Genomic DNA, 12,196 nt, shown 5'->3' on the forward strand with positions numbered 1-12,196 from the left:
ATGACTGTAGAGAAATCAAATTAATTTTTTTGTATATTGATCTCATATCCTGCCACTTTGCTGAAATGATCAACTCTGTCGAGTAGGTTTTTTGCTGAGTCTTTAGGGTTTACTAAGTATAATATTATATCATCTGCATATAGAGATAATTTTACCTCCCCTTTGCCAATTTGGATACCTCTTATTTTCTTTTCTTGTCTTATGTTATCACTAAGTCTTCCAATACAATAATGAATTGGAGAGGTGATTGTGGGCATAGTGGGCATCCTTGCCTAGTTCCTGTTCTCAAAGAAAATGCCTTACTCTCTCTCCATGGAGAACAACGTTGTTTTGCATGTATACTTTTTACAATGTTGAAGAAGTTCTCCTCTAATCCTATACTGTTGAGTGTTTTAATTAGGAAAAGGTATTATATTTTGTCAAAGGTCTTTTCTCCATAGACTTATAGTATCATATTGTTCTTGTCCTTTGCTTTGTTTACAAGATGAATGACATTGATTGTTTTTCTTTTCTTGAACCATCCTTGCATACTTGTTATGAATCCCATTTGGTCATGGTATATTATGGTTTTAATGTATTATGTCATTGTTTTGGCCAGGATTTTATTCAGGATTTTGCATAGGTGTTCATGAGAGTTTTATATTTTGGTGGTGTCTTACTTAGATTTGGTATCAAGGATATGTTTGTTTCATAGAATGAGTCTGGGAGAATTCCAGCTTTTTCTATTTTCTGGAATAGTTTATGTAGAATTGGTGATAGATCTTCTCTGAATGTTTGATAAAATTCACTTATAAATTCCTCTAATCAAGGGCTCTTTTTTTTTTTCTTTTCTGGAAGTTGTGTTATTACCTTTTCAACTTCTTCTTTTGTAATGGGTCTGTTCAGGTGTTCAATTTCATTTTGTGTGAGTTTAGGTAGACTGTGTATTTCTAAATACCTGTACATTATCTGTAGGATTTCATATTTGTTTGAGCATAGTTTTTCACAATTTTCCAATGTTAGCCTTTTTATTTTAGTTGGTTCTCTTGTGATGTTGCCCATTTCATATTTTTATTCTGATTATTTATTTGATTATTTATTCTTATTATCTTTTCCTTCTTTTCCTTTGTTAGTGTTGCTAGTGGTTTGTCAATTTTATCGACTTTTTCAAAGAATCAATTCTCAATTTTGTTGATAGGTTGCATTGTTTTTCTGTTTTCTATTTCATTTATTTCTGCTCTATTTTTTATTTCAATTTTTTTAGATCATGTCAAGCTTTTTTTTCTGTTCTTTTTCAGTTTGTAGGAGAGGTTTATTAGAGAGTCAATGGTCAATTTTTTTTTTCATGCCTTTTGATGTGTTTGCTTATAGCTGTAAACTGAACTCTGATTACTGGTTTGGCACTTTCCTATAGGTTTTGGTAAGTGAAGTTTTCATTGGCATTTGTTTTAAGAAACATTTTAATTTAATTTCTTATTCCTTCTAGTACGCCCTCATATTCAAGCAAGATGTTGTTCAGCTTACAAATGTATAGTATTTTCTCCTTTATCTTCTTGCCATTATTTCTTATTTTGTAGCATTGTGGTCTGAGAATGTATTTGCTTTATTTCTATGTTATTTAATTTATTGATGCTTCCCTCGTGACCTAAAATGTGATCTGTTCCAGAGAACGTTCCATGCACATTGAAGTAGAAGATGTAATGTAGTTTTTTGGGCTGTGTTACCCTATAAATATCTATGAGATTGAAATGGTTTATTGTGTTGTTTACTTCTTTGGTATCTTTGTTGAGTTTCTTTCTGGTAGTTCTATCTTTTGTTGAGAGTGTTGTATTGAAATCTCCAACAACTGTAGTAGTTTTGTCGGTTTCCTTCTTTAGTTTTGTTAATGTTTGTTTAACGTATTTTTCAAGTTTTTCACTTGCTGCACAGATATTTATTACTGTTGTATGTCATCTTGTTCTATTGGCACTTTAAGCATTATATAGTGACATCCCTTGTCCTTTCCTATGATGTTTGCATTGAAATTTATCTTATCAGGGATAAATCACTTATCAGGGATAAATATCACTACTCCTGCTTTTTTCTGGTTATAATTTGCTTGGTGTATTTTGTTCTCACCCTTTTATTTTTGGTCTTTGTCTTAATTTTTCAGCTGTGTCTCTCGTAGACAGCATATTTATGGGTTATGCTCCAGAAGAGGTTTGAGCAAGCATGTGTGCAGCTCCATTTATGGAGGGAACATGCACAGCTGCATGCAGGGTGTGGGGGGCACACACACAGACACACATGTGGAGAGGGGTGTGTGTACATGGAGACCTGAATGTAAAACCAGAAAGCTTTGGTTTTCCCCTCTAGAAATGGGTCTGCCATTCCAGTCGAGTTCTCGCTGTTTTAGTCCCTCCTGCTTAAGGTGAAGGGGTCCCAAGTGGTCCAGCAATCAGTTGTAATCACCCCAAAGTACCTCCTTCAAATTCCCACTGTCTTACTTGCTCCTGGGGGGTTGGTCCCGCCATGGCTTACTTCTCCCTGCTGTGACTCACTGCTCCCCACCAAGAAACTCTTCTCTCCTCTGAGGCTTGCTGCTCCAAGGTGAGGCTCACTGCTCCTTCCTGAGACTTGCTGTTCCCCACTGAAACTCACTGCTCCTGCCTAAGCTGTTGCTTCTGTGACTCCCATGCCAATTATAATAGTTCTTCCTCAAATTCCATCTCTCCTCCTTGATCTTTGCATGTTCTTCTGTGGGCATCACTCTCTGCAAACCCATTTTGATGAGAGCTAATTATACTGTTTTTTAATAATTGTTGTTTTTGTTAGTAATGAATGAAGACTGTCTGATTCATAATAATCTTTTATAGCAGAAGAAAACATTATCTAGCTCTACATTATCCTCAAAATCATAATTACATCTGAACCAAAATTTATAGTAAGTGTGTAAATTTATTTCCTTCGGGGCTCTCTTTTTTATTTTTCTTATCCTCTACTTTACCGAGCATAATAGTCTTATCAAGAGGCAAATCCATTCTCATAGCATATCCAAAGTACCTGAGACATTGTTTCCACATCCTTTCTTCTAAGGAACATTTTGCTTTCACTTTGTTAAATGTTTGTACATGTTTCTGAAAGACTATGACAAATTTATTATTAATAACCAACAGCATACCTTTATATAGTCCACTTTTTATGGTATTTATTTGGTATGCAGAGTAAATAAATAAAGTGAAAGAATACAATTCCTATACACAACTTCATTAATTTTAAATAATGCAATATTTCATTTTTTTGTTTAAATAACTGTCACTTTATTTACATACAGAGACAATATAAACCAAATATAGGTTCTAAAATCATAAATCTTTCTAATATTATTCATAATTTATTATTCATTCTACAAAATATATTTGCATATTCAATAAAACATAAGCAAATATCTCTGAAGTAGTCCCTAATTTTCAGCCAATATCTGTTAGATATCAGCAATGATAATGGAATCTTATATGCCATATCTTCTGCTGATATAAATTTGAATTTCTGTGGGTATACTCTTATGGTCTTCAGTAAAATTTTAATTGTCAAAAATAATGAATTAGTTGTATAATGAATGTGTTTTGTTGAATCACCTTTCTTCACAATGTACAAATACTTGGATTATTTTTGTGGTTTGTTGACAATTAGGCTTTCTTCAAAATTTATTTACAAAGATGAGTGAGCATCTCTAGCTTCCCTTTGTATCTCTTTGTTGAAATATCTCAGTTAGTATACCATAAATTTGAGGAGCTTTGTTTTTTACCAATATATTCAGAATTGTTGTTGTTATGTGCTGTCTAGTTGCTTGCGACTTATAGCGACCCTATGTACAACAACCCTAAAGTCCTTTGCCAATCACACCGTCTCTGACACTCCCATTCCAATTATCTCAGTCACTGAATCAATCCACCTCATAGAGGGCCTTCCCCTCCTGCGCTGTCCCTCTACCCTCCCAAGCATGATGTCCTTCTCCAAGGACCGGTCTCTCCTCAGAACATGTCCAAAGTATGTTAGAGCCTCAGAATCCTTGCCTCCAAGGAGCCACCCGGTTTAACCCTTTCCAGGATGAATCTGTTTGTTTTCCTAGCAGTCCATAGTACTCAATATTCTTCTCCAGCACCACAGCTCAATTCTCCTTCTATCCTCCTTGGTCATTGTGCAACTCTCTGATGCATAACAAGTGATTGTGAAGACCATGGCCTGTATCAGACGCACCTTAGTCTCCAGAGAGACACCAGACATTCAGAAATTCAGAATACCCTGAGTTTTTCCTTCTGAATTACTGACATGTCATCTAATCCTGACTCCTAAAAATTATTTTATATTGTTCAGTTATTTTGGTATTAGAACTATTTTCCATTTTTTAAATTTTATTATATGTTGTTGTTGTTAAGTGCCTTCAAGTTGACTACGTCACATAGCAACCCTATATATAAAATATCTGAACCCAGTACTATCCTATGACATCCTCACACTTCCTGACATAAAAGAGCCCATTACTGCAGTCACTGTGTCAGTCCACCTGGCTGAAGGTCTTCCTCTCCTTCGCCAACCACCCATCCAAACGTCATATCCCTCTCCAAGAACTAGCATCCCCTAGCAATATGTCCAAAGTATGTGAGGCAAAGCCTCAGAATTCTTGCCTTCAAAGAGCACTCTGGGTGCACTCTTTCCAAGATGTATCTGTTCTCTTGGCCATCTATAGGATGTTCAGCACTCTTTTTTAACACCACAGCTCAAAGGCATCAATCCTTTTTCTGTCATCCTTATTCATTCTCCAGATCTTTGCTGTATAGCTAGTAATTGAAAACACTATGGCCTGAATCAGATGCACTTTAGTCCTCCAACTGACATCACTACTTTAATAATTTGGAAAGGTCCCTAACTGGATATTTTTCCAGTGCAATGCATCTCCTTATTTCCTTATTGCTTGTAGCAAGGGTGTTAATTGTGAATCCAAGCTAGATGAAGCTGTTGACAGTTTCAATCTCCTCTCTATACATCATGACACTGCTCATTGTTCCAGTGGTATGAATCTTTGTTTTCTTGATATTGAGACACAATTGATACTGAAGGATGTACTACTTGATCTTTTGCAACATGTGCTTCAAATCTTATTCTCTTCCAGCAAGTTATGTTGTGTCATCTGCAATAACACAAGTTTTTTATGGTCTCCCTCCAATCCTGATGCTACATTCCTCTTCATAAATCCAGTATCTCAGATAATTTGCTCAGCGTATGTATTGAACAGGTATGGAGAGAGAATAAAACCCTCACACACTCCCTTCTCAATCCCAAACCTTGCAGTACTCCCCTTTTCCATTTACACAACAGCCTCTTGATCCAAGTATAAGTTCCTCATGAGCATAATCAAGTACACTGGAATTCCCATTCATCTCGATGTCAGGTACAACTTGTTATGATCCACACAGTCAAATGCCTTTTCACAGTCAAAAAAAAAAAAGCAAAAATAGTCTTTGTTCTCATATTCCTTGCTTTCATCCAGGATTCACCTGACATCAGTAATGATATCCCTGGTGCCACAGCCTCTTCTAAATCCTCCTTGAATTTCTGGCAATTTCCTGTCTATGCACTGTTAAGCTGTTTTTGAATGATATTCAGTAGTAAGTATTTTACTTGCATATATATGTTATCGATGATATTGTTCAATAGTTTCCGCATTCAGTATGATCACATTTCTTTGACGTGGGAAAAAATATGGGTTTCTTCCAATCTGTTGGCCAGACAACTGTTCTCAAAGTTTCCTGGTATAGACTGGTGAGAACATCCAAGTCCATATCTGTTAATAGAACCAAGTCAATTGATATTCCATTGATCACTAGGGCCTTAATTTTTGCCAATGCCTTCAATGCCGCTTCATTACTATTTGACTTTCATTACTATTGAGTCCTAGTCATGTGTTTTACTTCTTTAAATTTTTCACTTTCAATTCTTTCTGATACCATGACTCTGAGTGAGCCTTTAACTTGGTAAAGTTGAATCCTGTTGGGTAGGTGTCTGTGAATTACTTGAAAATGGTGGAGGGGGCACATTTCTAATTGAGTTAGCAATCATGTGTAAGGTGACTAACTGGATCTGATTTCATACAATCAGTGGGGGTGGGAAAACTCTTACATGAACAAACACGATGTGGTGGGTAGGCCATTGAACTTAAAAGCTGGTCTGAGTGAACCTTTAGCTTAGTGATGCTGGATCCTGGTGGGTAAGTTTTTGCGATTTACTTGAAAGCATGGGGTAGGGAGGATCTGTTTAGGCATATCTAATCGTTTTAGCAATCAAGTGTATGCTTATTAACTCTATCTTTATTTTATTAAATACTTTATTATTAAAAAATCATCTTCAGATCATAGAATACATCACTATTTCAATTTACAGCTTGACTTCTTCTACAGTTCTTTTACGCTGAGAGATGTTGAGCATGTTATTGTTTTAATGGTTTTCTATATTTAGGTCTTTGCATATTTTAATATAATACTTTGTTTTCTTGAGCCTTCATTTAGATCTTTTTTGCAGCTCAATTCAACGTTTCTTCTATTCACTTTAGTTGTTTTGTGTTAAAAAGCAAACTCTAGAGTCTTTTCTGAGATCGATTTTGGTTGTTTTTTTTATATAGTTTCTTTGTTGTTGTTTTAGTGATCTTTTGTATTCTTCATGCAAAGTATCCTAGATATCAAATGATTAGTTATTTATGTTTAATGCATCAAATTTATTCTTGAATATCCTCTGTACTCAAATGGGATATATTCAAGGTAGTACTTAGTAGTAGAAGTAGTACTCTCATGGATCTCAGATTAGAACCATGCTTACCCTTGACCCTTTGACTCAATGTTATACTTTAAATAGTTGACCCTTGCGAGCACAGTAATTCAGTAAATGGAAGAAAATTTCCAGCAATATAGCAACAACAACAACAATAAAAATTTCAACATAATGACACATATAAATATTTGTCTCTTGATAATTATAGTGAATGTAAATAGATTAAATGTATTAGTTAAGTTATAAAGAATAGTAGAATCAATAAGTAAATGAACATATTAACTTGCTATATACCTGAGACATGAGGATAAATATAGTCTAAAGTCCGTATTGTGGAAAATATAGCAATTAAAAAACAACAGCAAAGAAATTGAAATGGCAACATTAATCTTTGACAAATTAGACTTAAAAGTAAAAACTGGCATAAGAGACAAGAAAAGACATTATCTAATAATTAAAATATCGATAGAATAATAAATATAGTATTAATTTATATCTACACATCAAATGATAGAGCTACAAAACACACAAAACAAATTTAAACAGATTTAAAAAACAAAATAGAAAATACCACAATAGTAGTAAGAGATGTAAACTACACAAAAGAAACACAATAAAGAAGTAAAAGAATGAAACCAATTTACAAAGCTCAAGTGCTTAGACAAATATAAAACACTTCACCCTACAAGAGCTCAATATATGCTCATCAATGCAAATGGAACATTTTATAGAATAGAATCATATGCTAGGTCACAAGGCAAGCCTCAATATATTTAAAAAAACAAAACAAAGCAAAAATCTTCAAAACATTTTAGAAATTAACAACCAAAGGATAGCAGGCGTGGGGAGGATCTTGAACTTGGAAAGGAAAGAACATCTTACTTTGATCTCTACTAGGTAATGGAAGAAATGAAAAAGTTTATTGATACAAATAAGAATGAGAATATAACATATCAAAACAAAACAAAGCATATCAAAATATTTGGAAAGCAAAGAGTCATTAAAAAGACAAAGGAAGAAGAAAAGACCCAGATGGATTTTGGAAGAGTCTCTGAATATTGCACTAGAGAACTGAGATGCCAAAGCAAAAAGAAAAACAAAACAAAACAACAACCAAGAAGCTGAAAGATTTCAAAAGGCAGCTAAGACAAAACAAGGTATTATAAAGAAATGTGGAAAAGTTGGAGTCAGAATATGAAAAGAGATAAACTTGCTCAGCATTCCTAAAGCTGAAGGAACCAAAGAGCAATCAAAGCCTTGAGTCCCAATACTTAAGGATGCAGAATATTGATCACTTCATCTAAAGATTTAAACTTCATGATATGCTGGACTGGTCCAGCTATTTCCTCCTTGGTGATGCGCATCTCATCGGTCACATTGGAGAAAATTGTGGGCTGGATAAAGAAGCCTTTATTCCCCCAGGCGCTTCCTCCACATTCCAGCTTGTCCCCTTCTTTCTTCCCATCTTAATGAGGTCAATTATTTTATCATATTGTTTCTTGTCAATCTGAGGACCTCGGCTTACTCCTGGGGTTCAGACGATTGCCAAGAACATACTTCTTAGCCAGCTCAACACTCCGTCGAACAAACTCATAAGTTGATTCTTCCACAAAAATCCTGCCTGCATCTATACAACCCTGGCCTTGGTGGAAGAATAATCCCTGGTGTGAAAATGCAACTGTGGTGTCCAAGTCCGCGTCGGCAAACACGATGCAGGGGCTCTTTCCTCCCAGCTCCAGGCTCACCCTCTTCAGATTGCTCTTCTCAGCAGCTTCTTTAATTAATTTTCCAACCTGTGAACACCACATTGTCGATGTCCATGTGGGAAGAGACGGCTGCTCCTGTGGTGGGTTTGTAACCAGGCACAATATTCACCACTCCTGAAGGAAACCCTGCCTCTTTTATCAGAGATGCCCCATGAAGAGCTGAGAGAGGCGTCTGCTCTGTGGGTTTGACAATCACGGTGTTGTTACAGAAAGAGCAGGTCCTAACTTCCAACTAAGCATGACCAGCGGGAAATTCCAAGGAATGATCTGGCCACACACAACAACTGGTTCATGTCTTGTATAACCAAGGAAGTCTCCACCCATAGGTATCGTCCGGCCATGGATCTTGTCAGCCCAGCCTGCGCAATAGCGTTAAGTTTTGATGTTGAACTCTAAGTCCATCAGATAGGCAGCAGCAAATACTTCTCCACAATTCACGTTCTCCAGTGATGCCAACAGCAAGCGATCCCTCTAAAGGAAATCAGGCAACTTGTAGAGGAGCCGTTCCCTCTCTGAAGCGTCCAGAGTTTGCCATGGAGAGGCAATCGGAAAAGTTTTTCTTGCAGCCTTCACCACTTTATCAATATCTGCCTTGTCTCCTACCACCTCACAGATTTTCTCCTCTGTTGCCGGGTTGAAAACAGGAAGTTTTTCTGCCACTCACTGAGTTATGTCATTCATTGTTTATGAAGATCTTAGTGTGTTCAATCTTGAAGTTGATGAGAGGGGTGGGAAGGTCGGGCATGCCTGAGGAAGACATCTCAGACCTCAGTGCTAAAGCACAGGCGAGGGGTTTGCTTTCAGTAGAGCACTTGGCTTTTTGCTTTTTTTTTTTTTTTTCTGTCCTGCTTTTTTACATCACCATCACTTCCTTTAGTTTTGGATTCTCAACTCTTCAATACAATTTTCAGACTCTCTTCTGACATTCATTGTTTATTGTTTTTTGGAGTTTTTTTTTCTTTCTTTTTTTTCTCTGTCTTTGTAGTCACCTTTTGCTCTCTTCATAGTTGATATTCTTGATGTCTTCCCCCAACTCATCAATTATTGATGCTCAATGATTAAAACTTAAGGTTGCATCGTGTAGTGTACTTGGGGTGGAGGGAGGAGGTGGGGGGAATTGTAAACCAAAGAAAGAATTTTTCTGTTACTTTTCAAAGAGAGGAGCAAACTTCAGGGGAGAACTGGGCAGGGAGAAACTTGCAACAATGAATGATAGAAGTCCAAAATATCTGTAAATGTTCATTGAAACTAATAAAATAAAATTTTTAAAAAAATTCCATATGACCCAGCTATTCTACTGTTTGGAATATATACTAAGAAAATGAGGACTGAAACTCAGAGACTTGTACACTCATGTTCATAGCAGCATTATTCACCATCACAAGAACATGGAAACAGCCTTGATGTCCATCCACAAATGTATGAATTGAGAAGTTGTGGTACATTCATACCATGGAATACTATGCAGCACACAGGAACAATGATCTTGTAAATTACTACCTCACTTAGAATAGACTGGAGAACATTATATTGAGTGAACTAACTCAGTCCAACAAGGACATACTGTATAAAACCATTATTGTAGAATTAGTTTGAGGATCAGGGTGTGCGGTTGAAAGATAGAAGCAGAGGGTTGAGGATGGGTGGGAGGATGGGGTGTTAATTATAGGGTTGCACAATTCTTTGGGTGGAGGGTGGTAAGGAGACTTTGAAGGATCTTGTGTGAGAAATAACGTATTCAATCTTTTTAAATAAATCAGTATAAAAATTTTATCAGTTAAAAAAGTTTTATCAGTTAATGATTGTGCACTTAATAAATCTTTATTAAATGAATAAATTGTTATGAAATATTAAAAAAAGATTTTCAAGTTCAGATGGGATAGATTCAAGATCATATGAAAGTTTATAGAGAATATGGATTTCCATTCATTGTTGCACATTTTCTTCCCTTCCTACCCCTCCACCCCAGTTAGCTTTTCTCTTTTGGGAAAAAAAAACAACAACAAACCACAAACAAAAAACAAACTTTCATTGTTATACAATCTCTCCCCACCCCAGACCACTTTACTATGCAGCTCTTATTCTGGACTGTTGCCATGAAAATAATACCTAATTATATATTCCTTTTAAGCAGATCTCTCCCTCATCTGTCTCAATGCAGTGTACATTATTTATCCCCTCTTTTTTTTTTCATTTTCCCCGAATCCTGATGTTAGTCCTGTTTTTTTTTAACTATGGCATTATGCATTATTTGTCTTTTTGTGACTGAGACATTTCACTCAGCATAATGGCCTCCATGGTCATTCATTTTGTATATTTCATGAATTCCTTGTTTTCAATGCTATATCGTATTACATTCTGTGAATATATAGAATCTATCCATTCGTTTGTTGATAGGTGAAGATCTTATTTTCCTTATAATATTGCTGCTGCTGTTGTTGTTGTGTGCCATCAGGTCACCTGAGACCCATAGCAACCCTATAGATAGTAGTCTGAACCCTGACCTGTCCTGAGCCAGTCTCACTAATTCCGACACATCAACCCCCATTGCCCCAGTTACTGTATCAGTCCATCTCATCTGAGCCCTTCCTCTTCTATTCTGTGTCTTCACCCTTCCAAGCATAATGAATGTCCTTCTCCAAAGACGGATCTCTCCTAGCCACATGCCCACACTATGTGAGACAGAGTTTCAAAATCCTAGCCTCCAAGGAGAAACTTGGCTTTGCCCTCTCTAAAACAGACACAATTGTTTTCTTGGAAGTCCATGGTATGTTCAAGACTCTTCTCCAGCACCACAATTCAAAAGTATCAATTTTTCTGTTACCCTTAGTCATTGTCTAGCTCTCTCACACATAGCAAATAATTGTGAAGACCATGGCCTGGATTAGGCTCACCTTAGTCTCTAGACTGATGTCGTTGCTTTTCAGTACTCTGCAATTCATCTTTTGATTTCCTGACTGATGGTGTTAAGAGTGTTGATTGTGAAGCCAAGCAAGCTGCAATTGTTAACAACCTCAATCTTCTCCACCTATCATGGTGCTGCCAATTGGCCCAGTGGTAAGAATCTTTGTCTTCGTGATGTTAAGTTTCAACCCATATTGAAGACTACAGTCCTTGACCCTCTGCAGCAAGAGCTTCAGGTCTTCAGTTTCAGCAATCAAGGTTGTGTCTATCTGCATAATGTAGATTGTTGATGAGTCTACTTGTTTTAATTTTCTTCAGTCTCAAGATGCATTGAAATTTTTCATAATCAGCACTTGGTTTGGTTTTAACTGCTGATATTAAGCTTTTAAAAATCCTTTAATAGATATAATAAATCAAATCTTATGCAGTCTTCAGGTGAGGTCTTTGTGTAAAGACATCATTTACATTTTTAAAACAATATTTTTGAAATTAATAAGTAATTGAACATATAAACTTTGATCATTCTATTACCGGCCTCATTTCTGTCACCATGTGTATAATTTACAACTACCCTTCCCTCTTCAGTGTTTCCAAGTTTTGAAATCCGGTCACCAATTATCATTATCTTGATTGTATGTTCGGTCAACTTTGGACTGCAAACTTGGTAAAAAGTTTCAAGTTCCTCTTCTTTGGTTTTCATGGCTAATGTGTATATTTGAATAATAGTTGCATTAACAGATTTC

The 12,196-nt window shown here is 36.1% G+C and overlaps 1 pseudogene; it reads right to left on the minus strand.

Annotated features, from left to right (window-relative positions):
- Positions 1-8,054: 8,054 nt before the first annotated feature.
- Positions 8,055-9,309, minus strand: LOC102865977 (annotated as a pseudogene).
- Between the last annotated feature and the right edge of the window lie 2,887 nt (positions 9,310-12,196).

The sequence above is a fragment of the Elephantulus edwardii genome, unplaced genomic scaffold, assembly GCF_000299155.1.
Source record: "Elephantulus edwardii isolate Elephantulus edwardi_28Jun2011 unplaced genomic scaffold, EleEdw1.0 scaffold00159, whole genome shotgun sequence".
In the NCBI taxonomy this organism is placed as follows: Eukaryota; Metazoa; Chordata; class Mammalia; order Macroscelidea; family Macroscelididae; genus Elephantulus; species Elephantulus edwardii.